The 9,492-nt window shown below is 54.8% G+C and overlaps 1 protein-coding gene across 1 annotated transcript in view; it reads right to left on the bottom strand.

Annotated features, from left to right (window-relative positions):
* Positions 1-4,819, bottom strand: part of EPB41 (erythrocyte membrane protein band 4.1) — a 197,805-nt gene extending 192,986 nt beyond the window's left edge. The window contains exon 1 of the mRNA XM_024766763.1: positions 4,676-4,819. The gene's annotated coding sequence lies outside the window, so the exon portion shown is untranslated. The remainder of the gene's footprint in view (positions 1-4,675) is intronic.
* Positions 4,820-9,492: the final 4,673 nt, after the last annotated feature.

The following is a 9,492-nucleotide window of genomic DNA, read 5'->3' as shown; positions in this document are numbered from 1 at the left end:
GGGGGGGGGGGGGGGGGAACCCTGCCCTTCCCTCTGCCTCCGGGGCTCTTTGGGGCAGATACCGTCTTAGTCAGCAGTCTGATAATCTGATAATCTACCCTGAGCTCATCGGGTCTCCATGGGCCCAGCCCACTGGAGGCAGCAGGATCCCTGCAGACAAACATTAGCTGAGTACCTACTGTGTGCCAGGTGTTGGTCCCTGCCCTCATGGAACCCTACAGTCAGTGAGGAAGCAATCTCATAAATAATAATTGAATTACAACCGTGGTGAGTGCTTCAAGGAGGAGACTTGAGAACTCGGGGTCATACCCTGGCTCTACAATGTACTAGCTTGGTGACATTGGGCCTATTTCTTGACTTCTCTGTGTCTCAGATTTTCATCTGTAAAATGCAGAACGTATTAGTACCCACCTCCAGGGTTGTTGTGAAGATTAAGTAAGTTAATATATGTAAAACATTTTGAACAATGCTTGGCACACAGTAACACAGCAAACTTCATAAATCTTAGCTACTGTTATCACAGGGAGCTGTAAGCATGGGTTTCAGAGAGATCTGGTGTGGGTCAGGCCACCATCTACCTGAGAAGGTAGAGACTAAAGGAGACAGCGAGAGGTGAAGCTCTGAGCCCAGTGCCTGGTGTATGGTAACAAATTACTCAATAAATAGTGGTGACATTCTTAGGGTTGTTCTCCAGTGCATCACCCCAGGGTAAAGCATCTCAGCAGCACTGCTGTCAGAAATGCTCCCTCCCCACAAACACACACCCAGAAGTGCAGCTTTGGACTGAAAAATAACCAGCACCCACATTCTCACCTGATCCCACAAATGCCACATCTCCTTTGACCTTCACAATGACCCCGGAAGTGGACAAAGGCAAAATTATTACTCTTCCCATTTTACAGATGAGGACAGTGAGGTGAAGGGACTCCTCTCTGTGTGTTCTTGGCCGCTCACTTCACATCTCCAAGACTAGTTAAGTGGTCAAGCCAGGATTCCAACTGGCATCTGCCTGGATGTTGTTCTCTAGGTCTTCCCATCCATTTTGCCCTTCAGTCTCTGCCATACTAGCTGTCCAGCCCCAGACAAGCCTTTGAACCTCTCCAACCTCAGTCCCTTCATCTAAAATAGTTGCTGTCAAACAGCCAGCCCAGGATCCAAGCTGTTCCTGACCCAAATTCTCCCTCCGCAGGCTCAGCCACTACTACCCAACCCCTCCTCTAACCCTCGACCCCATCACCAAACTTAGCCACTCACCCACAGGCCAAGGAATGTCTGTACTCAACTACTCTAAACCCATGCTTTACAGATGGAGAAAGTGAGGTCCAAATTGGCCACATACCCAGGGCTGCCTTTCAGTGCCCAGCTCTTGCACTGAGCATAGGCAGGTGGGGCTGGCCCTCTGGAGAAACTCCCTGTGAGGCCCTGACCCCCAAGTTGCTCCTTCTGCTTCTTTCCCCCCTTACTGGAACCAGTGGGCACCCACAGAGCCTGTCCCCCACCTCCCCAGCCTGAACAGCCCAGAGCTCTGAGCTCACCCAGCAGGGGTCAGGCAGGTTCTGCAGGTAAGGGCTAAGCAATGTGGGCACCTCAGTACCTATGGGGTGGAGTCTCCCCCTTTTAGCTGAGTCTGGGCTTTGGAGGCAGACAGACCTGGCTTAGAATCCAGCCACTTCCTAGCTGTGTGACTTTGGTCAAGTCAATTCACTCCCTGAACTCCTGTGAAATAAGGATAATACCTATTCCCTCACGAGGATGTAAGAATTATGAGGAATACGTAATGTTGCATATTAAAGGCTTGGCACAGAGCGCCATGCACTCTGTAAGTGCTCGAGCGGCTGCAGTTCCAACTGTGATTCGAGAACACAGGCCAAGAACAGGACTTGGGGGCCCAACACACTCAACCTTGCCCTTACCCCATTCTCTCCCCCTCCCCTCATGTGGGGTGGGGGTAGTCCCAAACCAGGTCCCGGAGGCTGTAGTAACAGGCGCCGGAAGATCCTTAGAGACTCTAGGCTCATCTGGCCTTCTCATTTCACAGAAAGAGAAACTGAGACCCAGGGAGAAAAGTGACTGCCCACAGACTATCAGGGAGTGGAATCCTGCCCCATTAATATAAATCTTAGGCCCCGGGGAAATTCTGAATGCCCCATCCCCCGGGGACTATAATAAAGGTCCACTCTGCAAATCCCCAACAAATCTCAGGCCACCATGACCTCTATGGTGAGTCTTTCATGGGTATCCTTTCAGCTCTTTGACCAGCTGACCCATATATGTCATACAGTAGGTGCTCAGGAAAGGCTTAGGGAATAACCACATGAAATTACTCTTTGGTTCCACAGCTCTGCTCAGGCTCCCCCTCCAGAGGTCTCTTCTTGCATCTCCCTGCCTCACTTCCACCACAGCCCGCTTCTGTCTCAGGTCCTATCAGCTGTACCCAACTCCAGCCAGCAGAGCTCTTCGCCTCCAGAGGCCTGTACTGTATCAGCATCTTCCCAGCCAGGCTGGGAGGTTCCTGCCCAGCAGAGTCAGCCAGGCTCCCTGCCAGGGTCCACTCTGCAAAGGGGGTGCTGGCCTTGCCTTGCTAGGGGCCCCACCCCCACTGGCCTAGGGAGTGGGGCAGCCTGGGAGCTTCGATTGGCACCTGGGGCCTTCAGGAGGGAGGCCAGCCTGGTCTAGGCAGTTCAGGGATGGGCTGAGCAGGAAACACATGCGTGTCACCCACACACCCAGGCACTCCTCCTGCATCCCACATTGCTAGGAACTGGCAGGCTCTGCCTGTCTCTCCTATATACCCAGAGGAAACCTCAGGGCTTCCTCACTCTATTCCTTTCTTAAAACACCCCTGTTGGCCTGTTCCCAGAACAGTTACCATTCTGGTCACTGCACATGCTTTGCCTCATTTGATTCTGCTAATGCCTGTAAGATCTGGAGGCATTAGGAGGAACCTGGGGCTCAGAGAGGTGAAGTGATTCATGCAAGGTCACACAGCAAGGAAGTGACAGGACCAGGATTCAAACCCAGTTCTGCTGCATGTAAAGCCTACAGGGTGCCAGAAGTCCCCTTCTGTCCCTCCTCTCTGCTCCCTACAGCTTCTGGATGCCCTTCTTCCCAAAACTTCCACCCCCTCTGCAAAGTCTCTCCTCCCCCATCCTAGGCAGAATTAACAATTACCACCTCATAGCTGCTATTAACACCTTGTTTACATGCACCCGACAGCAGCAGGTACACCTTGTTTACATGCACCGGACAGCAGCCAGTATGGGAGTTATTTCTGAGGTGTCTGTCTCTCTGACACTCAGAAGGGACCTGAAAGCAGGGAGTGATCCCAGTAAGTGCTCCTTAGACCTGAGAATCTGTCACTTCTATCTCCACCCTCCCCCGCCCCCCATGCAAAAGTCCTCTGGCGTCCTCCTGTTGATCGCCTGCCCACGCCAGTCCCCAGGCCTGTAACTGGGGTGAAGTTGGGAGCATGCAGTAACATCAGGGGCACTGTGCCAGTGCTCTGGCCCCTCCCCGGCCCCACCCTCTTCCCTTCAGTAGCTGAGCATCTAGCCTGACCTGACACCAGGCAGTTCTCACAGGGACTCCCAGCTTCCCTAAGCCCAAGCCCAGGTCAGGCTCTCCCCAAGCCTCCTCCTGGAGAAAATGACTCCAGAAGCAGAGAGGGGTCTGCCTTCAGCCCTAATCCGGGAATTTAAGGGTGTCACATTCAGCCACTCCCTCCCAGAAGAAGCTGTGGGCCTCGGAGTAACCTCCCCCAGTCCCACGGGGTAGTCCTCCCCTCCCGCCTTCTGGGGCAAGCTAGGGCTGAGGTCGATCTGGACAAGTCCCGGCCCTCAATTTGCTGGAGGGGAGAAGTCCTATCCTACCCCCAAAGAGGCGGGGTCTCTCTTTGGGGGTAGGATAGGAAAGTGTAGGCGAGGGCAGAAAACTCTCGGAGAAAGACAGAGGACAGGGACAGGGAGAGACTGGGCCACACAGAGGAGATAAGAGACACAGGGAACCGCGGGCAAGCAGGAACCAGAGGACGACAGAGAGACCCGGCCGACTGGAGACAGAGAGAAGTCTCCTAGACCAAGCCTGGAAGGGAGCGTGTGCGTCCAGGGCGGCGACCGGAGAGCCACCCTGGAGGGCAGAGCCTGCGCCCCAGCTCACGGGTTCCTCAGTCCGGAAACTCAAAGTCAGTTACGTAAGGGCCGGAGGGGCCCTGGGCCCGGGTGCCCCCTCCCGCTGCACGCCGCCCGCCCGCCCGCTCCGCCGGCGCTGCAGCTGGCCCGGCAGGAGCACTCGGGGCCCGACAGGGCGGGGTTGGGGGGGAGGGCTGGGCTGCAGCACTCCTTAGAGACACGCCCGCCGGCACCTAACCCGGGACCCCCGACCCAGACAAGCCCGGGACCGGTTGGGACCGCCAGCGCCAAGAGTCCATCTCCGGACGCGAGCTCTCGGACCCGCTTCCCGTCGCCCCTGCCCCTCCCCGCACTCCGAACTTCGAGACGCCCAGGCCCCTCTGGACCCCCAGTTCGGAACTTGGAACCCGGGACTCCTAGAGCCCCCGATCCCGACCCCTAGCACCAGATCTCTCCCCACCCGCGGGACGGCCCGGGCCCTAGGGAGTGGGTCCATCCGTCTCTCACCCCGTCCCTCCCGGGGTCGGCCCCAGGCGGTCCGGGCTCACCTGGGCCAGATGGGGCGGAGACCTGGCTGGGCCGGGCCGGGCCGCGTTCTCGCCCTCCGCCACTCTCGCCCTTTAAGAGGTTCCTGCCACTTTGCCCCGCCGGGGGCCTCCACCTGCACTGACAGGGCAACTCCGGCTTGAGGCCCCGCCCCCGACCCGGGGCGCCTTCTGATTGGCGCGGGCAACTGCCAGTCAGCGGGGCGGCGTGGGGGAAAGAGCCAGGCACTGTGAGCGTCGCAACCGGGAAGGGGCGGGGGCTGCAGGTGCGGCCAGACCGGACGCCTAGCTCTGGGCGGCAGGGTGCTGACCCTTTGGGTCTGGGGAGGGTCGGGCAGAGAGCTGCTGGATTGGCTGGTGTGGTGTCTGACGTCATATGGCGAAAGTATGGTGCAATTTGCCACGTGGTGCTACCCTTAAGGCTGGAAAGGAGATAGGGAGTTGGTCATAAGGGACCTAGGAAAGTGACCCTGGCGAGGACCCCTTGGTGGCCTGTCCCACCTGTGTGACCTCTAGCGAGTCACTTCTCTGAATCTGAATTTCCTCAACTATAAATCTTACAATGTTTTCCTAAGAATTAGCGATATATGTTAAGTGTCAAGGGCAGGTCTGTCACACAGTTGGTGGCGTTCAGTAAATGTGGGTTCTCCCTTCATCCCCATCTTGCCACTCTTCTCAGAGACTTTCCCCCTCCTGATTGTCCATCCCATCAGCGCTGGAAGGGGCTTACATAGTCACTGGTCCAAGTCCCCTCCCCTCTTTACCTCATTTCAGACCTGTTCTCACATACTTCCAATGACAGGAAGCTCACCACCTACCAGTCAGGCCGCCTTCATTTTAAAAACGTCCTGAGACTTCAAAAGCTCTGCCTAAAATTAAGGCCAGCTCTGCCCTTTAGGAGTCCTGCCCACAGAGAACAAACTTAATCCCTCTTCCATGTTGAGGAATCAAAGAATCATAAAATCATAGGATATTTCAGGTTGGAGAGCCATGGAGAGCTAATCACTTCTGGGGGCAAATGGAGCATACTGAAGCTCACTGAGGACTAGTGACTTCCTATGACTTCAGTGGTCTTCCTATTAGATGGACTCTGGAATCAGACTGCCTTAGTCTCAGAACCCAACACTGCTACTTACAAGCTGTGTTGTTAAATGAAATAATCCATGTAAAGTACTAAGAACAGTGCCAGTCTCAGGGTAAGCATCCAAAAAGTGTTAGCCTTTATTATGATTATTGATGTTAACGTTATATCAAAGTTATAAATTCATGGTTTGCTCCCCCAAATTCACTGAAGCCTCCTCTGAGCCAAGTCTTGTTTTAGTTTTCAGGGCCCTGGTCCCTGCCTTCAAGAGGCTCACAGTCTAGCAGAGAAGGGTCTGAGCCCCTAGATCTAGGGGATGCTTTCTGATAAAGGTGCACAGGCTCCAATGCACCACAGAATCTCTAGTTCCTTTAACCAGAAATCTGGACACTTGAGACCCTTTCAGTCCTTCGCCCAGTGGACCCCACAGGGAAAGCTGACACACACACCCAGGTTCCCAAGCCTACTGAGGCACCTTTCACTTGTCCACATTCTCACCTGCCCACCAGGTGATATTGCCCAGTGTTACGAGTTTGGGATTTGGAGGCAATCGAGTCTAGGCTCTTCATCTTACCAGCTTCGTACCTCTGGGCAAATCACTTTCCCTCTGGATTAATAATAGCCCCAACTTCATATAGAACTGTTTCGAAAATTAAATGAGAGTATGTGAAAATACATAAGCAAATACCCGGATGGAGCCAATGTTAGTTTTTAATTGCTCCCACATGTGTTCATTCACCTGGGAGAAAGCAGGCTGTGAATGCCTTGTCTAGCCTCGGCAAAAGGGGTTTCCTCCCCCTACACCCCCCTCTGCTCTGCTCCTCAATCGAAGGAGCCGGGCGAGGAGAATCCCGCAGCGGCCCAGACTAGGCTATTCTAAGTAGCTGCCGCAGGCCCCGCCCCCTCCCGGATTGGGGCTGGCACTTGGCTCCTCCTCTGCTAGGCAGGAGCTGCTTGGGGGTGACTCAGCAACGCCAGCGCCTGCCCTGGCCTGATAACTGTGTGGGCCTGGGAATGCGTGTGTGGTGGGGGAGGCCTCTGTGTTTCCGAGTTCGTGCGTGGGACGTCTACGTGGGAGTGTGCTTGTGATCTTGACCTTGTGTGTGTCTCTCATCTCTGTGTGTTGGGGGCGGGGTGCATTTATGGGTGTGACAGTGTGCCCTTGTTGGTGAGTTTGCACAGAGGGTGTGACTCTGTGTTTGCCTCTCTCTGTGTCATATAAACTGGGCCCCCACCCCTACCCCGGCCCCGCCTCCCACCAGGCCCTGGGGCCCTAGAGAAGTCTGCCCTGCCCAGGGCCCTCTCTGCCTAGACAGCCTGGGTTTCTTGCTGAGGTGACTTGTGCACTTGTGTGGGGGTGCGATGGCTGGCTGGGTGCTGTCACTGCCTGGACTCCTGGCCCCCTGCCCCACTGCCCCTGCCTGTGAAGTCTCCACCTCCCTCCCCTGACTCAGGGAGTTAATTTGTTCCCTGAGATGATCCCTGTGGGGGAGGCCTCCAGAGGAGGCGATCACTATTATTTTATGTGCATTCTCTCATTTGATCCCATTGAATCCTTACAGCCAAAAGTGTTCTAAAGAGGGTCTGAGAGCAGAAGCGACAGCCAAGGTCACACAGCTCGTAATAGAAGGCATGAAGGTTACAGGTGGGGGGCAGATCTCTTCCCCAGGCTGAGCACTGAGTTTGCCTGGGGCCTGTGGGGGACTGATAAGCTTGGGGGAAAGAAACTGTTTGTGTCTCCCCCTCCTCCTGCATTGCCTGGGCCTCCAGCCAACTCCCTATCCTGCCAGAGCCTGGGCTCTGCCATCAGCCCTGATTGGGTTTTGGGTTGGGTGATAATGAGGCCAGGGTATGGGGCAGGGCCAATATGGGAGCATCTGTTCCTTCAACAAAACTTAATTGAACACATTATTCAGAACTGACCAGTACCCAGTCTAACTGGGGAAGGGTGTCACAAGACCAGGCCACAAGGAATGATGGAGACAGAGTGGAAAGCTCAGGCCTGAGGCAGGGGATGTGGCTGGAATCTGCTGCAGGTTTGAATCCTGACTCCACCATTCACAGGGTGGGTGTATGACCTGGCCAGTCATATTTCTCTCCTAGCCTGTCTCCTCAACAGTCAAATGAGGTAATGGCACTCATCCGGCCATTACCTCACTTTCCTGACTCCAGGACATCATGGCTCTAGGGTATTAGACGGGGTTGCCATTTGTAAACTGAAAGTTGCTCTCCATACATAATGGATGTTCCTGTTGTGATTCACGGCCTCCTGTGATGAAGGCCCTAAAGCAACTGTATACCCAGAGCCCAGAAAAGAAAAAGGATCCCATCTGAGGGATTAGGGAAGATTGCCTGGGAAAGGTGACCTTCCAGCTAGACTTTTAAGGATGAATTTTCTATATGGAAATGGAAGAGGGCATTCCAGGGGGAGGGACAGCCTGCACAAAGGCCTGGAAGTCGAATAGTGAAGGTGTACTTTGGGAACAGAAAATGGTCTGGTATATTTGGAGCACAGAGTGAATTGTGCGACCACATAGTGGAAGGCCTTGAATGCCAGGTTAAGACCAGGGCAGGTGGGACTTTCTTGGTGGTCCAGTGGCTAAGACTTTGCGCTCCTAATGCAGGGGGCCTGGGTTCGATCCCTGGTCGGTAAACTAAGATCCTGCATGCCACAACTAAGACCCGGCGCAGCCAAATAAATAAATAAATATTTGTTTTAAAAAAAGAGCAGGGCAGGTGGTGGGGGAGAGGGCAGATACTGACATTTGGGGATCAGCCAGGGAGGCTTTGAGGTAAAGACAGCCATGTGCTGGCTGGGGTGTGGCAGTCACTTGGGGGACATCTGAGGTGGAGAGAGAGAGAACTGGTGAGAAGTGGTTCAAGGAACCCTCCCCAGGAGGATCCATTTGAAGCCTGGGGAAGAGCCCCAGGATGACATCAAGGTGGGCAAGACGCTGCAGAGCCCCCTCCAAGGGAGAGATGGGGATAGGTAAGGATGGAGAAAAAGCCGAGTCAGATGCCCCAGTCCAGGGAGGGACGCATGTGTGGGCACAGAGGGTGCCCACCAATAAACACCGAAGGTCTCTGAAGGCCCTGCTGCCCAGGTTTGCTAGTGTGGGGAGGGGGCCAATCCCGCCAGGAGAACCCCTTGCCAGGGAAGGTGTCATCTCCAGAAGCCCCTATTCAAACAGCAGTGGTTGCCAATGATTGGCTTTTTATATATCTGCCAGGTACTTCACTAACCTGTCCCCATGAGATCCCCCTATTTTATCTGGGTGAGGTGAAGTGACTACTTGCGATCACACAGCCAGTGGCAAGGCCAGGACTTGAAGGCAGCACTCCCCGTTTCCTGAGAGGGCAGGAAAGAGCTGATGGAGGTGTTTGGTGGGAAGGCTGAGATTCTGGCTGTTTGGGGCCAGGAATCTGGAAGGCGCAGGCTTCATGGAGAAGGAAAGGTGGTGTCTGCCGCCACCTTGCGGTCATAGAGCCGCTGGGGGTGGCGTAGAGCTCAGCCGCCCAGGCCGCTGAAGGGGACCAGCGCCAGGGGCTGAACCTGTCATAGGGCGGCTGCTTTGGGCGCATGGGGGTCAGCTCTGAGGCAGGAGGTTGTGGTGTTCCTCTCAGTGCCTTTGAGAGGATTAAAAGAGATCATCTTTACTCCTGTAAAGACCCTTCACAGCCTTTACTCTATCTTTACAGTTGGGTAAACTCAGGACTCAGTGGGCAGGTCTAGGATTCT

The sequence above is a fragment of the Neophocaena asiaeorientalis genome, unplaced genomic scaffold, assembly GCF_003031525.2.
Source record: "Neophocaena asiaeorientalis asiaeorientalis breed wild unplaced genomic scaffold, Neophocaena_asiaeorientalis_V1.1 scaffold79, whole genome shotgun sequence".
NCBI lineage: Eukaryota > Metazoa > Chordata > Mammalia > Artiodactyla > Phocoenidae > Neophocaena > Neophocaena asiaeorientalis.
The sequence above is the reverse complement of the archived record's forward strand: the minus strand, read 5'-3'. Positions and strand labels throughout refer to the sequence as shown.